We start from the raw sequence: 14300 nt of genomic DNA, 5'->3' as shown, positions 1-14300 counted from the left end.
GTTGGGGGGCGGTGTGATTTTCACACGCGTAAAGGTTACGGCCAAAGAAATGGTTATATACAATTACAAGTCATAGAATAACGGATGCGATCATACCAACTCACATGCACCGGATCCCATCAGAACTCCGAAGTTAAGCGAGTTTGGGCGAGAGTAGTACTAGGATGGGTGACCTCCTGGGAAGTCCTCGTGTTGCATCCCCCCCACCTCTTTTTTAATTTTCGTAGTTATTGTTAGCGGCTTATTTATTAATTATATTTTTTGAATTTTCGAGGGACGGTCGTGATGAACATTTATTTATGAATTTCGTGCGATCGTTGGGGGGCGGTGTGATTTTCACACGCGTAAAGGTTACGGCCAAAGAAATGGTTATATACAATTACAAGTCATAGAATAACGGATGCGATCATACCAACTCACATGCACCGGATCCCATCAGAACTCCGAAGTTAAGCGAGTTTGGGCGAGAGTAGTACTAGGATGGGTGACCTCCTGGGAAGTCCTCGTGTTGCATCCCCCCCACCTCTTTTTTAATTTTCGTAGTTATTGTTAGCGGCTTATTTATTAATTATATTTTTTGAATTTTCGAGGGACGGTCGTGATGAACATTTATTTATGAATTTCGTGCGATCGTTGGGGGGCGGTGTGATTTTCACACGCGTAAAGGTTACGGCCAAAGAAATGGTTATATACAATTACAAGTCATAGAATAACGGATGCGATCATACCAACTCACATGCACCGGATCCCATCAGAACTCCGAAGTTAAGCGAGTTTGGGCGAGAGTAGTACTAGGATGGGTGACCTCCTGGGAAGTCCTCGTGTTGCATCCCCCCCACCTCTTTTTTAATTTTCGTAGTTATTGTTAGCGGCTTATTTATTAATTATATTTTTTGAATTTTCGAGGGACGGTCGTGATGAACATTTATTTATGAATTTCGTGCGATCGTTGGGGGGCGGTGTGATTTTCACACGCGTAAAGGTTACGGCCAAAGAAATGGTTATATACAATTACAAGTCATAGAATAACGGATGCGATCATACCAACTCACATGCACCGGATCCCATCAGAACTCCGAAGTTAAGCGAGTTTGGGCGAGAGTAGTACTAGGATGGGTGACCTCCTGGGAAGTCCTCGTGTTGCATCCCCCCCACCTCTTTTTTAATTTTCGTAGTTATTGTTAGCGGCTTATTTATTAATTATATTTTTTGAATTTTCGAGGGACGGTCGTGATGAACATTTATTTATGAATTTCGTGCGATCGTTGGGGGGCGGTGTGATTTTCACACGCGTAAAGGTTACGGCCAAAGAAATGGTTATATACAATTACAAGTCATAGAATAACGGATGCGATCATACCAACTCACATGCACCGGATCCCATCAGAACTCCGAAGTTAAGCGAGTTTGGGCGAGAGTAGTACTAGGATGGGTGACCTCCTGGGAAGTCCTCGTGTTGCATCCCCCCCACCTCTTTTTTAATTTTCGTAGTTATTGTTAGCGGCTTATTTATTAATTATATTTTTTGAATTTTCGAGGGACGGTCGTGATGAACATTTATTTATGAATTTCGTGCGATCGTTGGGGGGCGGTGTGATTTTCACACGCGTAAAGGTTACGGCCAAAGAAATGGTTATATACAATTACAAGTCATAGAATAACGGATGCGATCATACCAACTCACATGCACCGGATCCCATCAGAACTCCGAAGTTAAGCGAGTTTGGGCGAGAGTAGTACTAGGATGGGTGACCTCCTGGGAAGTCCTCGTGTTGCATCCCCCCCACCTCTTTTTTAATTTTCGTAGTTATTGTTAGCGGCTTATTTATTAATTATATTTTTTGAATTTTCGAGGGACGGTCGTGATGAACATTTATTTATGAATTTCGTGCGATCGTTGGGGGGCGGTGTGATTTTCACACGCGTAAAGGTTACGGCCAAAGAAATGGTTATATACAATTACAAGTCATAGAATAACGGATGCGATCATACCAACTCACATGCACCGGATCCCATCAGAACTCCGAAGTTAAGCGAGTTTGGGCGAGAGTAGTACTAGGATGGGTGACCTCCTGGGAAGTCCTCGTGTTGCATCCCCCCCACCTCTTTTTTAATTTTCGTAGTTATTGTTAGCGGCTTATTTATTAATTATATTTTTTGAATTTTCGAGGGACGGTCGTGATGAACATTTATTTATGAATTTCGTGCGATCGTTGGGGGGCGGTGTGATTTTCACACGCGTAAAGGTTACGGCCAAAGAAATGGTTATATACAATTACAAGTCATAGAATAACGGATGCGATCATACCAACTCACATGCACCGGATCCCATCAGAACTCCGAAGTTAAGCGAGTTTGGGCGAGAGTAGTACTAGGATGGGTGACCTCCTGGGAAGTCCTCGTGTTGCATCCCCCCCACCTCTTTTTTAATTTTCGTAGTTATTGTTAGCGGCTTATTTATTAATTATATTTTTTGAATTTTCGAGGGACGGTCGTGATGAACATTTATTTATGAATTTCGTGCGATCGTTGGGGGGCGGTGTGATTTTCACACGCGTAAAGGTTACGGCCAAAGAAATGGTTATATACAATTACAAGTCATAGAATAACGGATGCGATCATACCAACTCACATGCACCGGATCCCATCAGAACTCCGAAGTTAAGCGAGTTTGGGCGAGAGTAGTACTAGGATGGGTGACCTCCTGGGAAGTCCTCGTGTTGCATCCCCCCCACCTCTTTTTTAATTTTCGTAGTTATTGTTAGCGGCTTATTTATTAATTATATTTTTTGAATTTTCGAGGGACGGTCGTGATGAACATTTATTTATGAATTTCGTGCGATCGTTGGGGGGCGGTGTGATTTTCACACGCGTAAAGGTTACGGCCAAAGAAATGGTTATATACAATTACAAGTCATAGAATAACGGATGCGATCATACCAACTCACATGCACCGGATCCCATCAGAACTCCGAAGTTAAGCGAGTTTGGGCGAGAGTAGTACTAGGATGGGTGACCTCCTGGGAAGTCCTCGTGTTGCATCCCCCCCACCTCTTTTTTAATTTTCGTAGTTATTGTTAGCGGCTTATTTATTAATTATATTTTTTGAATTTTCGAGGGACGGTCGTGATGAACATTTATTTATGAATTTCGTGCGATCGTTGGGGGGCGGTGTGATTTTCACACGCGTAAAGGTTACGGCCAAAGAAATGGTTATATACAATTACAAGTCATAGAATAACGGATGCGATCATACCAACTCACATGCACCGGATCCCATCAGAACTCCGAAGTTAAGCGAGTTTGGGCGAGAGTAGTACTAGGATGGGTGACCTCCTGGGAAGTCCTCGTGTTGCATCCCCCCCACCTCTTTTTTAATTTTCGTAGTTATTGTTAGCGGCTTATTTATTAATTATATTTTTTGAATTTTCGAGGGACGGTCGTGATGAACATTTATTTATGAATTTCGTGCGATCGTTGGGGGGCGGTGTGATTTTCACACGCGTAAAGGTTACGGCCAAAGAAATGGTTATATACAATTACAAGTCATAGAATAACGGATGCGATCATACCAACTCACATGCACCGGATCCCATCAGAACTCCGAAGTTAAGCGAGTTTGGGCGAGAGTAGTACTAGGATGGGTGACCTCCTGGGAAGTCCTCGTGTTGCATCCCCCCCACCTCTTTTTTAATTTTCGTAGTTATTGTTAGCGGCTTATTTATTAATTATATTTTTTGAATTTTCGAGGGACGGTCGTGATGAACATTTATTTATGAATTTCGTGCGATCGTTGGGGGGCGGTGTGATTTTCACACGCGTAAAGGTTACGGCCAAAGAAATGGTTATATACAATTACAAGTCATAGAATAACGGATGCGATCATACCAACTCACATGCACCGGATCCCATCAGAACTCCGAAGTTAAGCGAGTTTGGGCGAGAGTAGTACTAGGATGGGTGACCTCCTGGGAAGTCCTCGTGTTGCATCCCCCCCACCTCTTTTTTAATTTTCGTAGTTATTGTTAGCGGCTTATTTATTAATTATATTTTTTGAATTTTCGAGGGACGGTCGTGATGAACATTTATTTATGAATTTCGTGCGATCGTTGGGGGGCGGTGTGATTTTCACACGCGTAAAGGTTACGGCCAAAGAAATGGTTATATACAATTACAAGTCATAGAATAACGGATGCGATCATACCAACTCACATGCACCGGATCCCATCAGAACTCCGAAGTTAAGCGAGTTTGGGCGAGAGTAGTACTAGGATGGGTGACCTCCTGGGAAGTCCTCGTGTTGCATCCCCCCCACCTCTTTTTTAATTTTCGTAGTTATTGTTAGCGGCTTATTTATTAATTATATTTTTTGAATTTTCGAGGGACGGTCGTGATGAACATTTATTTATGAATTTCGTGCGATCGTTGGGGGGCGGTGTGATTTTCACACGCGTAAAGGTTACGGCCAAAGAAATGGTTATATACAATTACAAGTCATAGAATAACGGATGCGATCATACCAACTCACATGCACCGGATCCCATCAGAACTCCGAAGTTAAGCGAGTTTGGGCGAGAGTAGTACTAGGATGGGTGACCTCCTGGGAAGTCCTCGTGTTGCATCCCCCCCACCTCTTTTTTAATTTTCGTAGTTATTGTTAGCGGCTTATTTATTAATTATATTTTTTGAATTTTCGAGGGACGGTCGTGATGAACATTTATTTATGAATTTCGTGCGATCGTTGGGGGGCGGTGTGATTTTCACACGCGTAAAGGTTACGGCCAAAGAAATGGTTATATACAATTACAAGTCATAGAATAACGGATGCGATCATACCAACTCACATGCACCGGATCCCATCAGAACTCCGAAGTTAAGCGAGTTTGGGCGAGAGTAGTACTAGGATGGGTGACCTCCTGGGAAGTCCTCGTGTTGCATCCCCCCCACCTCTTTTTTAATTTTCGTAGTTATTGTTAGCGGCTTATTTATTAATTATATTTTTTGAATTTTCGAGGGACGGTCGTGATGAACATTTATTTATGAATTTCGTGCGATCGTTGGGGGGCGGTGTGATTTTCACACGCGTAAAGGTTACGGCCAAAGAAATGGTTATATACAATTACAAGTCATAGAATAACGGATGCGATCATACCAACTCACATGCACCGGATCCCATCAGAACTCCGAAGTTAAGCGAGTTTGGGCGAGAGTAGTACTAGGATGGGTGACCTCCTGGGAAGTCCTCGTGTTGCATCCCCCCCACCTCTTTTTTAATTTTCGTAGTTATTGTTAGCGGCTTATTTATTAATTATATTTTTTGAATTTTCGAGGGACGGTCGTGATGAACATTTATTTATGAATTTCGTGCGATCGTTGGGGGGCGGTGTGATTTTCACACGCGTAAAGGTTACGGCCAAAGAAATGGTTATATACAATTACAAGTCATAGAATAACGGATGCGATCATACCAACTCACATGCACCGGATCCCATCAGAACTCCGAAGTTAAGCGAGTTTGGGCGAGAGTAGTACTAGGATGGGTGACCTCCTGGGAAGTCCTCGTGTTGCATCCCCCCCACCTCTTTTTTAATTTTCGTAGTTATTGTTAGCGGCTTATTTATTAATTATATTTTTTGAATTTTCGAGGGACGGTCGTGATGAACATTTATTTATGAATTTCGTGCGATCGTTGGGGGGCGGTGTGATTTTCACACGCGTAAAGGTTACGGCCAAAGAAATGGTTATATACAATTACAAGTCATAGAATAACGGATGCGATCATACCAACTCACATGCACCGGATCCCATCAGAACTCCGAAGTTAAGCGAGTTTGGGCGAGAGTAGTACTAGGATGGGTGACCTCCTGGGAAGTCCTCGTGTTGCATCCCCCCCACCTCTTTTTTAATTTTCGTAGTTATTGTTAGCGGCTTATTTATTAATTATATTTTTTGAATTTTCGAGGGACGGTCGTGATGAACATTTATTTATGAATTTCGTGCGATCGTTGGGGGGCGGTGTGATTTTCACACGCGTAAAGGTTACGGCCAAAGAAATGGTTATATACAATTACAAGTCATAGAATAACGGATGCGATCATACCAACTCACATGCACCGGATCCCATCAGAACTCCGAAGTTAAGCGAGTTTGGGCGAGAGTAGTACTAGGATGGGTGACCTCCTGGGAAGTCCTCGTGTTGCATCCCCCCCACCTCTTTTTTAATTTTCGTAGTTATTGTTAGCGGCTTATTTATTAATTATATTTTTTGAATTTTCGAGGGACGGTCGTGATGAACATTTATTTATGAATTTCGTGCGATCGTTGGGGGGCGGTGTGATTTTCACACGCGTAAAGGTTACGGCCAAAGAAATGGTTTATACAATTACAAGTCATAGAATAACGGATGCGATCATACCAACTCACATGCACCGGATCCCATCAGAACTCCGAAGTTAAGCGAGTTTGGGCGAGAGTAGTACTAGGATGGGTGACCTCCTGGGAAGTCCTCGTGTTGCATCCCCCCCACCTCTTTTTTAATTTTCGTAGTTATTGTTAGCGGCTTATTTATTAATTATATTTTTTGAATTTTCGAGGGACGGTCGTGATGAACATTTATTTATGAATTTCGTGCGATCGTTGGGGGGCGGTGTGATTTTCACACGCGTAAAGGTTACGGCCAAAGAAATGGTTATATACAATTACAAGTCATAGAATAACGGATGCGATCATACCAACTCACATGCACCGGATCCCATCAGAACTCCGAAGTTAAGCGAGTTTGGGCGAGAGTAGTACTAGGATGGGTGACCTCCTGGGAAGTCCTCGTGTTGCATCCCCCCCACCTCTTTTTTAATTTTCGTAGTTATTGTTAGCGGCTTATTTATTAATTATATTTTTTGAATTTTCGAGGGACGGTCGTGATGAACATTTATTTATGAATTTCGTGCGATCGTTGGGGGGCGGTGTGATTTTCACACGCGTAAAGGTTACGGCCAAAGAAATGGTTATATACAATTACAAGTCATAGAATAACGGATGCGATCATACCAACTCACATGCACCGGATCCCATCAGAACTCCGAAGTTAAGCGAGTTTGGGCGAGAGTAGTACTAGGATGGGTGACCTCCTGGGAAGTCCTCGTGTTGCATCCCCCCCACCTCTTTTTTAATTTTCGTAGTTATTGTTAGCGGCTTATTTATTAATTATATTTTTTGAATTTTCGAGGGACGGTCGTGATGAACATTTATTTATGAATTTCGTGCGATCGTTGGGGGGCGGTGTGATTTTCACACGCGTAAAGGTTACGGCCAAAGAAATGGTTATATACAATTACAAGTCATAGAATAACGGATGCGATCATACCAACTCACATGCACCGGATCCCATCAGAACTCCGAAGTTAAGCGAGTTTGGGCGAGAGTAGTACTAGGATGGGTGACCTCCTGGGAAGTCCTCGTGTTGCATCCCCCCCACCTCTTTTTTAATTTTCGTAGTTATTGTTAGCGGCTTATTTATTAATTATATTTTTTGAATTTTCGAGGGACGGTCGTGATGAACATTTATTTATGAATTTCGTGCGATCGTTGGGGGGCGGTGTGATTTTCACACGCGTAAAGGTTACGGCCAAAGAAATGGTTATATACAATTACAAGTCATAGAATAACGGATGCGATCATACCAACTCACATGCACCGGATCCCATCAGAACTCCGAAGTTAAGCGAGTTTGGGCGAGAGTAGTACTAGGATGGGTGACCTCCTGGGAAGTCCTCGTGTTGCATCCCCCCCACCTCTTTTTTAATTTTCGTAGTTATTGTTAGCGGCTTATTTATTAATTATATTTTTTGAATTTTCGAGGGACGGTCGTGATGAACATTTATTTATGAATTTCGTGCGATCGTTGGGGGGCGGTGTGATTTTCACACGCGTAAAGGTTACGGCCAAAGAAATGGTTATATACAATTACAAGTCATAGAATAACGGATGCGATCATACCAACTCACATGCACCGGATCCCATCAGAACTCCGAAGTTAAGCGAGTTTGGGCGAGAGTAGTACTAGGATGGGTGACCTCCTGGGAAGTCCTCGTGTTGCATCCCCCCCACCTCTTTTTTAATTTTCGTAGTTATTGTTAGCGGCTTATTTATTAATTATATTTTTTGAATTTTCGAGGGACGGTCGTGATGAACATTTATTTATGAATTTCGTGCGATCGTTGGGGGGCGGTGTGATTTTCACACGCGTAAAGGTTACGGCCAAAGAAATGGTTATATACAATTACAAGTCATAGAATAACGGATGCGATCATACCAACTCACATGCACCGGATCCCATCAGAACTCCGAAGTTAAGCGAGTTTGGGCGAGAGTAGTACTAGGATGGGTGACCTCCTGGGAAGTCCTCGTGTTGCATCCCCCCCCCCTCTTTTTTAATTTTCGTAGTTATTGTTAGCGGCTTATTTATTAATTATATTTTTTGAATTTTCGAGGGACGGTCGTGATGAACATTTATTTATGAATTTCGTGCGATCGTTGGGGGGCGGTGTGATTTTCACACGCGTAAAGGTTACGGCCAAAGAAATGGTTATATACAATTACAAGTCATAGAATAACGGATGCGATCATACCAACTCACATGCACCGGATCCCATCAGAACTCCGAAGTTAAGCGAGTTTGGGCGAGAGTAGTACTAGGATGGGTGACCTCCTGGGAAGTCCTCGTGTTGCATCCCCCCCACCTCTTTTTTAATTTTCGTAGTTATTGTTAGCGGCTTATTTATTAATTATATTTTTTGAATTTTCGAGGGACGGTCGTGATGAACATTTATTTATGAATTTCGTGCGATCGTTGGGGGGCGGTGTGATTTCACACGCGTAAAGGTTACGGCCAAAGAAATGGTTATATACAATTACAAGTCATAGAATAACGGATGCGATCATACCAACTCACATGCACCGGATCCCATCAGAACTCCGAAGTTAAGCGAGTTTGGGCGAGAGTAGTACTAGGATGGGTGACCTCCTGGGAAGTCCTCGTGTTGCATCCCCCCCACCTCTTTTTTAATTTTCGTAGTTATTGTTAGCGGCTTATTTATTAATTATATTTTTTGAATTTTCGAGGGACGGTCGTGATGAACATTTATTTATGAATTTCGTGCGATCGTTGGGGGGCGGTGTGATTTTCACACGCGTAAAGGTTACGGCCAAAGAAATGGTTATATACAATTACAAGTCATAGAATAACGGATGCGATCATACCAACTCACATGCACCGGATCCCATCAGAACTCCGAAGTTAAGCGAGTTTGGGCGAGAGTAGTACTAGGATGGGTGACCTCCTGGGAAGTCCTCGTGTTGCATCCCCCCCACCTCTTTTTTAATTTTCGTAGTTATTGTTAGCGGCTTATTTATTAATTATATTTTTTGAATTTTCGAGGGACGGTCGTGATGAACATTTATTTATGAATTTCGTGCGATCGTTGGGGGGCGGTGTGATTTTCACACGCGTAAAGGTTACGGCCAAAGAAATGGTTATATACAATTACAAGTCATAGAATAACGGATGCGATCATACCAACTCACATGCACCGGATCCCATCAGAACTCCGAAGTTAAGCGAGTTTGGGCGAGAGTAGTACTAGGATGGGTGACCTCCTGGGAAGTCCTCGTGTTGCATCCCCCCCCCCTCTTTTTTAATTTTCGTAGTTATTGTTAGCGGCTTATTTATTAATTATATTTTTTGAATTTTCGAGGGACGGTCGTGATGAACATTTATTTATGAATTTCGTGCGATCGTTGGGGGGCGGTGTGATTTTCACACGCGTAAAGGTTACGGCCAAAGAAATGGTTATATACAATTACAAGTCATAGAATAACGGATGCGATCATACCAACTCACATGCACCGGATCCCATCAGAACTCCGAAGTTAAGCGAGTTTGGGCGAGAGTAGTACTAGGATGGGTGACCTCCTGGGAAGTCCTCGTGTTGCATCCCCCCCACCTCTTTTTTAATTTTCGTAGTTATTGTTAGCGGCTTATTTATTAATTATATTTTTTGAATTTTCGAGGGACGGTCGTGATGAACATTTATTTATGAATTTCGTGCGATCGTTGGGGGGCGGTGTGATTTTCACACGCGTAAAGGTTACGGCCAAAGAAATGGTTATATACAATTACAAGTCATAGAATAACGGATGCGATCATACCAACTCACATGCACCGGATCCCATCAGAACTCCGAAGTTAAGCGAGTTTGGGCGAGAGTAGTACTAGGATGGGTGACCTCCTGGGAAGTCCTCGTGTTGCATCCCCCCCACCTCTTTTTTAATTTTCGTAGTTATTGTTAGCGGCTTATTTATTAATTATATTTTTTGAATTTTCGAGGGACGGTCGTGATGAACATTTATTTATGAATTTCGTGCGATCGTTGGGGGGCGGTGTGATTTTCACACGCGTAAAGGTTACGGCCAAAGAAATGGTTATATACAATTACAAGTCATAGAATAACGGATGCGATCATACCAACTCACATGCACCGGATCCCATCAGAACTCCGAAGTTAAGCGAGTTTGGGCGAGAGTAGTACTAGGATGGGTGACCTCCTGGGAAGTCCTCGTGTTGCATCCCCCCCACCTCTTTTTTAATTTTCGTAGTTATTGTTAGCGGCTTATTTATTAATTATATTTTTTGAATTTTCGAGGGACGGTCGTGATGAACATTTATTTATGAATTTCGTGCGATCGTTGGGGGGCGGTGTGATTTTCACACGCGTAAAGGTTACGGCCAAAGAAATGGTTATATACAATTACAAGTCATAGAATAACGGATGCGATCATACCAACTCACATGCACCGGATCCCATCAGAACTCCGAAGTTAAGCGAGTTTGGGCGAGAGTAGTACTAGGATGGGTGACCTCCTGGGAAGTCCTCGTGTTGCATCCCCCCCACCTCTTTTTTAATTTTCGTAGTTATTGTTAGCGGCTTATTTATTAATTATATTTTTTGAATTTTCGAGGGACGGTCGTGATGAACATTTATTTATGAATTTCGTGCGATCGTTGGGGGGCGGTGTGATTTTCACACGCGTAAAGGTTACGGCCAAAGAAATGGTTATATACAATTACAAGTCATAGAATAACGGATGCGATCATACCAACTCACATGCACCGGATCCCATCAGAACTCCGAAGTTAAGCGAGTTTGGGCGAGAGTAGTACTAGGATGGGTGACCTCCTGGGAAGTCCTCGTGTTGCATCCCCCCCACCTCTTTTTTAATTTTCGTAGTTATTGTTAGCGGCTTATTTATTAATTATATTTTTTGAATTTTCGAGGGACGGTCGTGATGAACATTTATTTATGAATTTCGTGCGATCGTTGGGGGGCGGTGTGATTTTCACACGCGTAAAGGTTACGGCCAAAGAAATGGTTATATACAATTACAAGTCATAGAATAACGGATGCGATCATACCAACTCACATGCACCGGATCCCATCAGAACTCCGAAGTTAAGCGAGTTTGGGCGAGAGTAGTACTAGGATGGGTGACCTCCTGGGAAGTCCTCGTGTTGCATCCCCCCCACCTCTTTTTTAATTTTCGTAGTTATTGTTAGCGGCTTATTTATTAATTATATTTTTTGAATTTTCGAGGGACGGTCGTGATGAACATTTATTTATGAATTTCGTGCGATCGTTGGGGGGCGGTGTGATTTTCACACGCGTAAAGGTTACGGCCAAAGAAATGGTTATATACAATTACAAGTCATAGAATAACGGATGCGATCATACCAACTCACATGCACCGGATCCCATCAGAACTCCGAAGTTAAGCGAGTTTGGGCGAGAGTAGTACTAGGATGGGTGACCTCCTGGGAAGTCCTCGTGTTGCATCCCCCCCACCTCTTTTTTAATTTTCGTAGTTATTGTTAGCGGCTTATTTATTAATTATATTTTTTGAATTTTCGAGGGACGGTCGTGATGAACATTTATTTATGAATTTCGTGCGATCGTTGGGGGGCGGTGTGATTTTCACACGCGTAAAGGTTACGGCCAAAGAAATGGTTATATACAATTACAAGTCATAGAATAACGGATGCGATCATACCAACTCACATGCACCGGATCCCATCAGAACTCCGAAGTTAAGCGAGTTTGGGCGAGAGTAGTACTAGGATGGGTGACCTCCTGGGAAGTCCTCGTGTTGCATCCCCCCCCCCTCTTTTTTAATTTTCGTAGTTATTGTTAGCGGCTTATTTATTAATTATATTTTTTGAATTTTCGAGGGACGGTCGTGATGAACATTTATTTATGAATTTCGTGCGATCGTTGGGGGGCGGTGTGATTTTCACACGCGTAAAGGTTACGGCCAAAGAAATGGTTATATACAATTACAAGTCATAGAATAACGGATGCGATCATACCAACTCACATGCACCGGATCCCATCAGAACTCCGAAGTTAAGCGAGTTTGGGCGAGAGTAGTACTAGGATGGGTGACCTCCTGGGAAGTCCTCGTGTTGCATCCCCCCCACCTCTTTTTTAATTTTCGTAGTTATTGTTAGCGGCTTATTTATTAATTATATTTTTTGAATTTTCGAGGGACGGTCGTGATGAACATTTATTTATGAATTTCGTGCGATCGTTGGGGGGCGGTGTGATTTTCACACGCGTAAAGGTTACGGCCAAAGAAATGGTTATATACAATTACAAGTCATAGAATAACGGATGCGATCATACCAACTCACATGCACCGGATCCCATCAGAACTCCGAAGTTAAGCGAGTTTGGGCGAGAGTAGTACTAGGATGGGTGACCTCCTGGGAAGTCCTCGTGTTGCATCCCCCCCACCTCTTTTTTAATTTTCGTAGTTATTGTTAGCGGCTTATTTATTAATTATATTTTTTGAATTTTCGAGGGACGGTCGTGATGAACATTTATTTATGAATTTCGTGCGATCGTTGGGGGGCGGTGTGATTTTCACACGCGTAAAGGTTACGGCCAAAGAAATGGTTATATACAATTACAAGTCATAGAATAACGGATGCGATCATACCAACTCACATGCACCGGATCCCATCAGAACTCCGAAGTTAAGCGAGTTTGGGCGAGAGTAGTACTAGGATGGGTGACCTCCTGGGAAGTCCTCGTGTTGCATCCCCCCCCCCTCTTTTTTAATTTTCGTAGTTATTGTTAGCGGCTTATTTATTAATTATATTTTTTGAATTTTCGAGGGACGGTCGTGATGAACATTTATTTATGAATTTCGTGCGATCGTTGGGGGGCGGTGTGATTTTCACACGCGTAAAGGTTACGGCCAAAGAAATGGTTATATACAATTACAAGTCATAGAATAACGGATGCGATCATACCAACTCACATGCACCGGATCCCATCAGAACTCCGAAGTTAAGCGAGTTTGGGCGAGAGTAGTACTAGGATGGGTGACCTCCTGGGAAGTCCTCGTGTTGCATCCCCCCCACCTCTTTTTTAATTTTCGTAGTTATTGTTAGCGGCTTATTTATTAATTATATTTTTTGAATTTTCGAGGGACGGTCGTGATGAACATTTATTTATGAATTTCGTGCGATCGTTGGGGGGCGGTGTGATTTTCACACGCGTAAAGGTTACGGCCAAAGAAATGGTTATATACAATTACAAGTCATAGAATAACGGATGCGATCATACCAACTCACATGCACCGGATCCCATCAGAACTCCGAAGTTAAGCGAGTTTGGGCGAGAGTAGTACTAGGATGGGTGACCTCCTGGGAAGTCCTCGTGTTGCATCCCCCCCACCTCTTTTTTAATTTTCGTAGTTATTGTTAGCGGCTTATTTATTAATTATATTTTTTGAATTTTCGAGGGACGGTCGTGATGAACATTTATTTATGAATTTCGTGCGATCGTTGGGGGGCGGTGTGATTTTCACACGCGTAAAGGTTACGGCCAAAGAAATGGTTATATACAATTACAAGTCATAGAATAACGGATGCGATCATACCAACTCACATGCACCGGATCCCATCAGAACTCCGAAGTTAAGCGAGTTTGGGCGAGAGTAGTACTAGGATGGGTGACCTCCTGGGAAGTCCTCGTGTTGCATCCCCCCCACCTCTTTTTTAATTTTCGTAGTTATTGTTAGCGGCTTATTTATTAATTATATTTTTTGAATTTTCGAGGGACGGTCGTGATGAACATTTATTTATGAATTTCGTGCGATCGTTGGGGGGCGGTGTGATTTTCACACGCGTAAAGGTTACGGCCAAAGAAATGGTTATATACAATTACAAGTCATAGAATAAC

General features: G+C 42.7%; 45 non-coding genes across 45 annotated transcripts; all 45 read left to right on the top strand.

Annotated features, from left to right (window-relative positions):
• The first annotated feature begins 82 nt into the window (after positions 1-82).
• LOC126613159 (5S ribosomal RNA) lies at positions 83-201 on the top strand. The gene has a single exon (XR_007619707.1). It is a non-coding gene; the product is annotated as a 5S ribosomal RNA (ribosomal RNA).
• A 197-nt stretch (positions 202-398) lies between these two features.
• On the top strand, positions 399-517 carry LOC126613157 (5S ribosomal RNA). Its single transcript, XR_007619706.1, has one exon. It is a non-coding gene; the product is annotated as a 5S ribosomal RNA (ribosomal RNA).
• A 197-nt stretch (positions 518-714) lies between these two features.
• LOC126613156 (5S ribosomal RNA) lies at positions 715-833 on the top strand. The gene has a single exon (XR_007619705.1). It is a non-coding gene; the product is annotated as a 5S ribosomal RNA (ribosomal RNA).
• A 197-nt stretch (positions 834-1030) lies between these two features.
• LOC126613155 (5S ribosomal RNA) lies at positions 1031-1149 on the top strand. The gene has a single exon (XR_007619704.1). It is a non-coding gene; the product is annotated as a 5S ribosomal RNA (ribosomal RNA).
• Positions 1150-1346: 197 nt separating this feature from the next.
• LOC126613154 (5S ribosomal RNA) lies at positions 1347-1465 on the top strand. The gene has a single exon (XR_007619703.1). It is a non-coding gene; the product is annotated as a 5S ribosomal RNA (ribosomal RNA).
• Positions 1466-1662: 197 nt separating this feature from the next.
• Positions 1663-1781, top strand: LOC126613153 (5S ribosomal RNA). Its single transcript, XR_007619702.1, has one exon. It is a non-coding gene; the product is annotated as a 5S ribosomal RNA (ribosomal RNA).
• A 197-nt stretch (positions 1782-1978) lies between these two features.
• LOC126613152 (5S ribosomal RNA) lies at positions 1979-2097 on the top strand. Its single transcript, XR_007619701.1, has one exon. It is a non-coding gene; the product is annotated as a 5S ribosomal RNA (ribosomal RNA).
• A 197-nt stretch (positions 2098-2294) lies between these two features.
• Positions 2295-2413, top strand: LOC126613151 (5S ribosomal RNA). The gene has a single exon (XR_007619699.1). It is a non-coding gene; the product is annotated as a 5S ribosomal RNA (ribosomal RNA).
• Positions 2414-2610: 197 nt separating this feature from the next.
• On the top strand, positions 2611-2729 carry LOC126613150 (5S ribosomal RNA). Its single transcript, XR_007619698.1, has one exon. It is a non-coding gene; the product is annotated as a 5S ribosomal RNA (ribosomal RNA).
• A 197-nt stretch (positions 2730-2926) lies between these two features.
• LOC126613148 (5S ribosomal RNA) lies at positions 2927-3045 on the top strand. The gene has a single exon (XR_007619696.1). It is a non-coding gene; the product is annotated as a 5S ribosomal RNA (ribosomal RNA).
• Positions 3046-3242: 197 nt separating this feature from the next.
• On the top strand, positions 3243-3361 carry LOC126613146 (5S ribosomal RNA). Its single transcript, XR_007619695.1, has one exon. It is a non-coding gene; the product is annotated as a 5S ribosomal RNA (ribosomal RNA).
• Positions 3362-3558: 197 nt separating this feature from the next.
• Positions 3559-3677, top strand: LOC126613145 (5S ribosomal RNA). Its single transcript, XR_007619694.1, has one exon. It is a non-coding gene; the product is annotated as a 5S ribosomal RNA (ribosomal RNA).
• A 197-nt stretch (positions 3678-3874) lies between these two features.
• LOC126613144 (5S ribosomal RNA) lies at positions 3875-3993 on the top strand. Its single transcript, XR_007619693.1, has one exon. It is a non-coding gene; the product is annotated as a 5S ribosomal RNA (ribosomal RNA).
• Positions 3994-4190: 197 nt separating this feature from the next.
• On the top strand, positions 4191-4309 carry LOC126613143 (5S ribosomal RNA). Its single transcript, XR_007619692.1, has one exon. It is a non-coding gene; the product is annotated as a 5S ribosomal RNA (ribosomal RNA).
• Positions 4310-4506: 197 nt separating this feature from the next.
• Positions 4507-4625, top strand: LOC126613142 (5S ribosomal RNA). Its single transcript, XR_007619691.1, has one exon. It is a non-coding gene; the product is annotated as a 5S ribosomal RNA (ribosomal RNA).
• A 197-nt stretch (positions 4626-4822) lies between these two features.
• Positions 4823-4941, top strand: LOC126613141 (5S ribosomal RNA). The gene has a single exon (XR_007619690.1). It is a non-coding gene; the product is annotated as a 5S ribosomal RNA (ribosomal RNA).
• Positions 4942-5138: 197 nt separating this feature from the next.
• On the top strand, positions 5139-5257 carry LOC126613140 (5S ribosomal RNA). The gene has a single exon (XR_007619688.1). It is a non-coding gene; the product is annotated as a 5S ribosomal RNA (ribosomal RNA).
• A 197-nt stretch (positions 5258-5454) lies between these two features.
• LOC126613139 (5S ribosomal RNA) lies at positions 5455-5573 on the top strand. The gene has a single exon (XR_007619687.1). It is a non-coding gene; the product is annotated as a 5S ribosomal RNA (ribosomal RNA).
• Positions 5574-5770: 197 nt separating this feature from the next.
• On the top strand, positions 5771-5889 carry LOC126613138 (5S ribosomal RNA). Its single transcript, XR_007619686.1, has one exon. It is a non-coding gene; the product is annotated as a 5S ribosomal RNA (ribosomal RNA).
• Positions 5890-6086: 197 nt separating this feature from the next.
• Positions 6087-6205, top strand: LOC126613135 (5S ribosomal RNA). Its single transcript, XR_007619684.1, has one exon. It is a non-coding gene; the product is annotated as a 5S ribosomal RNA (ribosomal RNA).
• A 196-nt stretch (positions 6206-6401) lies between these two features.
• On the top strand, positions 6402-6520 carry LOC126613134 (5S ribosomal RNA). Its single transcript, XR_007619683.1, has one exon. It is a non-coding gene; the product is annotated as a 5S ribosomal RNA (ribosomal RNA).
• A 197-nt stretch (positions 6521-6717) lies between these two features.
• Positions 6718-6836, top strand: LOC126613133 (5S ribosomal RNA). Its single transcript, XR_007619682.1, has one exon. It is a non-coding gene; the product is annotated as a 5S ribosomal RNA (ribosomal RNA).
• Positions 6837-7033: 197 nt separating this feature from the next.
• LOC126613132 (5S ribosomal RNA) lies at positions 7034-7152 on the top strand. The gene has a single exon (XR_007619681.1). It is a non-coding gene; the product is annotated as a 5S ribosomal RNA (ribosomal RNA).
• Positions 7153-7349: 197 nt separating this feature from the next.
• On the top strand, positions 7350-7468 carry LOC126613131 (5S ribosomal RNA). The gene has a single exon (XR_007619680.1). It is a non-coding gene; the product is annotated as a 5S ribosomal RNA (ribosomal RNA).
• Positions 7469-7665: 197 nt separating this feature from the next.
• LOC126613130 (5S ribosomal RNA) lies at positions 7666-7784 on the top strand. The gene has a single exon (XR_007619679.1). It is a non-coding gene; the product is annotated as a 5S ribosomal RNA (ribosomal RNA).
• Positions 7785-7981: 197 nt separating this feature from the next.
• Positions 7982-8100, top strand: LOC126613129 (5S ribosomal RNA). The gene has a single exon (XR_007619677.1). It is a non-coding gene; the product is annotated as a 5S ribosomal RNA (ribosomal RNA).
• Positions 8101-8297: 197 nt separating this feature from the next.
• LOC126613128 (5S ribosomal RNA) lies at positions 8298-8416 on the top strand. Its single transcript, XR_007619676.1, has one exon. It is a non-coding gene; the product is annotated as a 5S ribosomal RNA (ribosomal RNA).
• Positions 8417-8613: 197 nt separating this feature from the next.
• On the top strand, positions 8614-8732 carry LOC126613127 (5S ribosomal RNA). Its single transcript, XR_007619675.1, has one exon. It is a non-coding gene; the product is annotated as a 5S ribosomal RNA (ribosomal RNA).
• A 196-nt stretch (positions 8733-8928) lies between these two features.
• Positions 8929-9047, top strand: LOC126613126 (5S ribosomal RNA). The gene has a single exon (XR_007619674.1). It is a non-coding gene; the product is annotated as a 5S ribosomal RNA (ribosomal RNA).
• Positions 9048-9244: 197 nt separating this feature from the next.
• Positions 9245-9363, top strand: LOC126613123 (5S ribosomal RNA). The gene has a single exon (XR_007619672.1). It is a non-coding gene; the product is annotated as a 5S ribosomal RNA (ribosomal RNA).
• A 197-nt stretch (positions 9364-9560) lies between these two features.
• On the top strand, positions 9561-9679 carry LOC126613122 (5S ribosomal RNA). The gene has a single exon (XR_007619671.1). It is a non-coding gene; the product is annotated as a 5S ribosomal RNA (ribosomal RNA).
• Positions 9680-9876: 197 nt separating this feature from the next.
• On the top strand, positions 9877-9995 carry LOC126613121 (5S ribosomal RNA). The gene has a single exon (XR_007619670.1). It is a non-coding gene; the product is annotated as a 5S ribosomal RNA (ribosomal RNA).
• A 197-nt stretch (positions 9996-10192) lies between these two features.
• LOC126613120 (5S ribosomal RNA) lies at positions 10193-10311 on the top strand. Its single transcript, XR_007619669.1, has one exon. It is a non-coding gene; the product is annotated as a 5S ribosomal RNA (ribosomal RNA).
• A 197-nt stretch (positions 10312-10508) lies between these two features.
• LOC126613119 (5S ribosomal RNA) lies at positions 10509-10627 on the top strand. Its single transcript, XR_007619668.1, has one exon. It is a non-coding gene; the product is annotated as a 5S ribosomal RNA (ribosomal RNA).
• Positions 10628-10824: 197 nt separating this feature from the next.
• On the top strand, positions 10825-10943 carry LOC126613262 (5S ribosomal RNA). The gene has a single exon (XR_007619807.1). It is a non-coding gene; the product is annotated as a 5S ribosomal RNA (ribosomal RNA).
• A 197-nt stretch (positions 10944-11140) lies between these two features.
• Positions 11141-11259, top strand: LOC126613261 (5S ribosomal RNA). The gene has a single exon (XR_007619806.1). It is a non-coding gene; the product is annotated as a 5S ribosomal RNA (ribosomal RNA).
• A 197-nt stretch (positions 11260-11456) lies between these two features.
• Positions 11457-11575, top strand: LOC126613260 (5S ribosomal RNA). Its single transcript, XR_007619805.1, has one exon. It is a non-coding gene; the product is annotated as a 5S ribosomal RNA (ribosomal RNA).
• A 197-nt stretch (positions 11576-11772) lies between these two features.
• Positions 11773-11891, top strand: LOC126613259 (5S ribosomal RNA). Its single transcript, XR_007619804.1, has one exon. It is a non-coding gene; the product is annotated as a 5S ribosomal RNA (ribosomal RNA).
• A 197-nt stretch (positions 11892-12088) lies between these two features.
• Positions 12089-12207, top strand: LOC126613258 (5S ribosomal RNA). The gene has a single exon (XR_007619803.1). It is a non-coding gene; the product is annotated as a 5S ribosomal RNA (ribosomal RNA).
• Positions 12208-12404: 197 nt separating this feature from the next.
• LOC126613256 (5S ribosomal RNA) lies at positions 12405-12523 on the top strand. Its single transcript, XR_007619801.1, has one exon. It is a non-coding gene; the product is annotated as a 5S ribosomal RNA (ribosomal RNA).
• Positions 12524-12720: 197 nt separating this feature from the next.
• Positions 12721-12839, top strand: LOC126613255 (5S ribosomal RNA). Its single transcript, XR_007619800.1, has one exon. It is a non-coding gene; the product is annotated as a 5S ribosomal RNA (ribosomal RNA).
• Positions 12840-13036: 197 nt separating this feature from the next.
• On the top strand, positions 13037-13155 carry LOC126613254 (5S ribosomal RNA). The gene has a single exon (XR_007619799.1). It is a non-coding gene; the product is annotated as a 5S ribosomal RNA (ribosomal RNA).
• A 197-nt stretch (positions 13156-13352) lies between these two features.
• LOC126613253 (5S ribosomal RNA) lies at positions 13353-13471 on the top strand. Its single transcript, XR_007619798.1, has one exon. It is a non-coding gene; the product is annotated as a 5S ribosomal RNA (ribosomal RNA).
• Positions 13472-13668: 197 nt separating this feature from the next.
• On the top strand, positions 13669-13787 carry LOC126613252 (5S ribosomal RNA). Its single transcript, XR_007619797.1, has one exon. It is a non-coding gene; the product is annotated as a 5S ribosomal RNA (ribosomal RNA).
• A 197-nt stretch (positions 13788-13984) lies between these two features.
• On the top strand, positions 13985-14103 carry LOC126613251 (5S ribosomal RNA). Its single transcript, XR_007619796.1, has one exon. It is a non-coding gene; the product is annotated as a 5S ribosomal RNA (ribosomal RNA).
• Positions 14104-14300: the final 197 nt, after the last annotated feature.

The sequence above is a fragment of the Malus sylvestris genome, assembly GCF_916048215.2.
Source record: "Malus sylvestris chromosome 4 unlocalized genomic scaffold, drMalSylv7.2 SUPER_4_unloc_5, whole genome shotgun sequence".
NCBI lineage: Eukaryota > Viridiplantae > Streptophyta > Magnoliopsida > Rosales > Rosaceae > Malus > Malus sylvestris.
The sequence above is the reverse complement of the archived record's forward strand: the minus strand, read 5'-3'. Positions and strand labels throughout refer to the sequence as shown.